Genomic DNA, 5077 nt, shown 5'->3' on the forward strand with positions numbered 1-5077 from the left:
TGAAGGATGAAGAGATGATTAAAAATATTTAGTTCAGCAAAATGTCCACCACATATCTTAGACATGCGGATGAATCTCAACTATTTCCACACTTTAGGGTGTATTTATCATGCTGTGTAAAATTGTGTTGCTCATAGCAGCCAATCAGATGCTTTGCATTGGTTTTCTAACTGTTGAAATCTAATTGCTGATTGGTTGCCCTGGGTAACATCTCCGGTAATGCTTCACTCAACTTTATACACATCATGATAAATGCACCCCTATGAGTGTGCATACAAAATCCCTTACCATAATTTATGTCTATGCACAAGTGCTCGTTGAAGAGAACATTGACTGCTACTGTTGCTGCTACTATTGATGTTTAACCCCCCGGAGTGTAATGAAAGACAGTCAGACTGCCCTAATGATGACCTTTAAGGACAGAGACAGTCTCTGATACAAATGAATAGAACTACCAGACTCCGTATGTAGAGCAGAATCATATGACAATAAGTCACTATTAGTCCCATAACATTGCCATGTTAAACTCGTTTCCAGCCAGTCCCATGGACTAAGTAATAAGAATTACCATGACTCCATTAAGATCATGTGAAAAAGGGACTTTAGGAAGACTTACACTGTTACTATTGTTTAACTTGATGCCCATTAATCTAAGTGCCTCCAAGTGCTTTCCAATTTTAATTTATAGCCTGCCTTGTCCTCAATTATCATTTAACATCCAATGGGATAAATTGATTTATAACAGAGAAAGGCTGCCATTTTTAAGGCTTCTCTCTCATTCCATGGAATTTTAATCCCAAAACAAGATTCCCAACTAAACCATTCCCTGAGGTTAACTCAATATCTCACACCTGCGTTGGAATTATGGTCTGAACTTGGAGCCACGGATCATTTTATTTCAAAGCAAAATTTCATAGATTTAGCATTATTCTTACATCAAGTAAAATACACTCTGTGTAATGGAGCTGAAGTGTTTACCTCCAACTTGACCAATTTAATAAGCCAAGGACATAAATAAATAACATTTTTAGACAATTCCCATTCATTTCTTTTGAACTTTTCCAGCTTTTACTTGGTGAGTTTTTTCTGGTGACTTTCCGTGGATGTTTCCTTAAATAAATTCCGACTCGTTGTGGTTCTTAGGAATATTCTCGAGTACATTAGCATTTTTCAATGCATTTTTTCTCGAATTGTGAAAAAAAACTCAGACTTGGATCTTGAAAAATCGGCCCCTTAGTATTGGGTGCAAAATATGTTATAAACCATTATAAGTATGCTATAAGGCAAATGTAATACCCCCTTTATAGTAAAGAGGAATAAACCTACCTGGAGGTTGGTTTGTTTCCATGAAGGTAGAAATATCAAGAGAGCTTCTAGTGATATAAAAACTTTTGTTAGACCTGGCCTCAAGCTAGTGGGTGGTGGTGACATCTTATGTTGTACAGGTATGGGATCCATATCCAGAAAGTTCCAAATTACGGAAAGGCCATCTCCCATAGACTTCACTATAAGCAAATCATTTTAATTTTATAAAATTATTTCCTTTTTCTCTGTAATAATAAAACAGTACCTGTACTTGATCCCAACTAAGATATAATTACCCCTTATTGGGGGCAGAACAGCCCTATTGGGTTATTTAATGGTTAAATGATTCCCTTTTCTCTGTAATAATAAAACAGTACCTGTACTTGATCCCAACTAAGATATAATTACCCCTAATGGGGGGCAGAACAGCCCTATTGGGTTTATTTCATGGTTAAATGATTCCCTTTTCTCTGTAATAATAAAACAGTACCTGTACTTGATCCCAACTAAGATATAATTACCCCTTATTGGGGGCAGAACAGTCCTATTGGGTTTATTTCATGGTTAAATGATTCCCTTTTCTCTGTAATAATAAAACAGTACCTGTACTTGATCCCAACTAAGATATAATTACCCCTTATTGGGGGCAGAACAGCCCTATTGGGTTTATTTAATGATTAAATGATTCCCTTTTCTCTGTAATAATAAAACAGTACCTGTACTTGATCCCAACTAAGATATAATTACCCCTTATTGGGGGCAGAACAGCCCTATTGGGTTTATTTCATGGTTAAATGATTCCCTTTTCTCTGTAATAATAAAACAGTACCTGTACTTGATCCCAACTAAGATATAATTACCCCTTATTGGGGGCAGAACAGCCCTATTGGGTTTATTTAATGATTAAATGATTCCCTTTTCTCTGTAATAATAAAACAGTACCTGTACTTGATCCCAACTAAGATATAATTACCCCTTATTGGGGGCAGAACAGCCCTATTGGGTTTATTTCATGGTTAAATGATTCCCTTTTCTCTGTAATAATAAAACAGTACCTGTACTTGATCCCAACTAAGATATAATTACCCCTTATTGGGGGCAAAACAGTTCTATTGGGTTTATTCAATATTTAAATGATTTTTAGCAGACTTAAGTTCTGGAGATCCAAATTACAGAAAGATCCCTTATCCGGAAAACCCCAGGTCCCAAGCATTCTGGATAACAGGTCTCATACCTGTATCAATACTAGAGGAAGCTTCTCATTCCAGTCCAACAATGCAGTTGATAGACAGCATACAGAACAACTAATGCAAGGAAGCTTCTGATTGGAAAAGCTTTATGCATAAGAAATTAACCACTGGGCTACTGGCTTTGCAGGGATCCTGGGTCTCTACAAGAGCGATTCCTTTTATTCACATTTTTGTTGTTAGTTATTAACCAAAAGGTCAATAACTACCCATGCATTCTAATCTCTTTAATGTTAAACAAGCAACTATATATATATATATATCAAAGGTAACATAAAGTACTTAGCGTGTTGACCAAAGAAACCTTTGATTCGCTAATTAAAACCTACAACATATCTCGCAGCAGCTGTTCCCCCCCAACACCAAAAAAAACATGTGATTGTTTACTGTAATAACGTAATATTGTCTCCAAAGGCTAAAACTGTTGCTAAGGTCTTAGACACTCCTTTGTGCGGATTGGCTCAGGTCTTGTATCTGAGTAAAGTCCAGCACGCGGATATTGGCTCAGTGTTGTCTCTGTTACTCCAGGTGCTTCATAGTTTGATCCCCCAGTGCCTAGTAAGCATCCAACTCAACTAAAATCATTCAAAAACAATGTGCTGGCATCACCAAGAGCATACAGTACATAAGCACTAAGGTCTCCATAGCAAGCCTTGCGCAATAAGCCATTAAAACAAACATTTTCGACCGTAGATCGTTGGAGCGAAATCCCTGCTCGTTTACAAATAACATCTGGCTAACTTCGGTATGCATCTTTTACAATAAAACCCTTGAGGAAGAAAAATAGAAAGCAAGCAAAAAAATAAAAAAAAAAAGACAAAAGCCCACTAAACATTTTATGATGCTATGGGTGTGGTGCCATTATTGTAACGGAATTTGGGGAAAAGGTTGCCAAGCTTGGATTTAAACAGCATGTTGTTTGAGAAGATTTTATTTTACGTCGGTAATAATGAAGCAGTTATAGCGCTTTATATGTTCGACTGTGCCCTACAAAGCATTGCCATCAGTCCCTGTCCCAATGGAGCTTACGATCTAATTGACAATGAAAAAATACTAGAGTTGGGGCTGTGGAAGAAATCAAAGGTCCAAGGAGAACGTGCAAACATTAATGCTTTGGCTGGACGTGACTCCAGGATTTAAGCACTTCATGGCAGCCATGCTAATCCTTGTGTTGCCCAATCATCATTTAAACAAGCACTAGGAATGGTTTGGTTCCTTCTTTCATTTTCCTTCTTCAGTTTTATTAGTCCAAACCTTGAAGGTCCCCAGGAACATTCAATATGAATTTATGATTGTTGGACATGATCTTTGTTTTTGTAAAAACACTGGTGTAACCAACAGGAGAGCAGAAGGTTTGACCGCAATACCACTCCCAGTTTGGTCTGCTGGGAGACCTGCATTGCTGTGGCTATAGCCAACTGAAGCCAACAAGCAGGGCTTATAGCTGCAAGCTGACGGCATGGGCAGGGGGGATAAAAAGGTAGGGTTCTGATTTACTCTGGGGCCAGGTTACTGCTTAGACTGGTGATCCCCAACCAGAGGCTCTTGAGCAACGTGTTGCTTTGATGTTGCTCCCAGTGGCCTTAAAGAAGGTGCCATTTTTACATTTTTGGCAAATTTTGGAGGCACGGAAACACAGTTTTCCTCCAAGCTGAGCATTCTGCAGGCTAGCCATCCACATGGGGCAACCAAATAGCCAATCATAGCCCTTATTTGGCACCCCCAAAGAACTTTTTTAATGCTTGTGTGGCTCATCAACACTTTTTACATGGAAGAGTGGTTCACAAGTAAAAAAGGTTGGGGACCCTTGGCTTAGACACAAACTAGAAACCCAACTTTTAGTGACGACCCATAGTTTGACCTAACCTGTGTAGGCAGTTGTCATGGAGAACCTATTGGAGTTGTGTAATAATTATAAGTATGGGACCTATATCCAGAATGCTTGGGACTTGGGGTTTTCCGCATAAGGGGGTATTTCCATAATTTGGATCACAATGCCTTAAGTCTACTAAAAAATAATTTAAACAAGGAAAAGGCGGTGTTTTGTTTTTACAGAAAAAAAATTCGTTGATGCGTTCCCCGAACCGACCACGCCCTTAACAGGGCCCCCAGGTCCCCCTATATCACTCACCTGTAGGTTGGAATATCGGGAGAAGATCCGCTCGCTTGGTGACCTCGCCAGGCGTGTATGGCCACCTTAAGGCACAAGTAGACCAGTACGAGGGGATTTATGCTTTATGCTGCCACTGCATTATAAACACCACTGAAAATGTTATATTATTGTGGGCAATGATTAGTACTAATAATTACCAATTGCTTTCCAAGTTAAGTTCCATAGTTTAATATATTTGCCTCTCAATACAGGTATAGGACCCATTATCCAGAATGCTCGGGACCAAGGGAATTCTGAATAAGTCGTCTTTCCGTAATTTGGATCTCCGTACCTTAAGTCTACTAAAAAATTACAAAAACATTCATTAAACCCAATAGGATTGTTTTGCATCCAATAAGGATTATTTATATCT

This window comes from Xenopus tropicalis, chromosome 9 (genome assembly GCF_000004195.4).
Source record: "Xenopus tropicalis strain Nigerian chromosome 9, UCB_Xtro_10.0, whole genome shotgun sequence".
NCBI lineage: Eukaryota > Metazoa > Chordata > Amphibia > Anura > Pipidae > Xenopus > Xenopus tropicalis.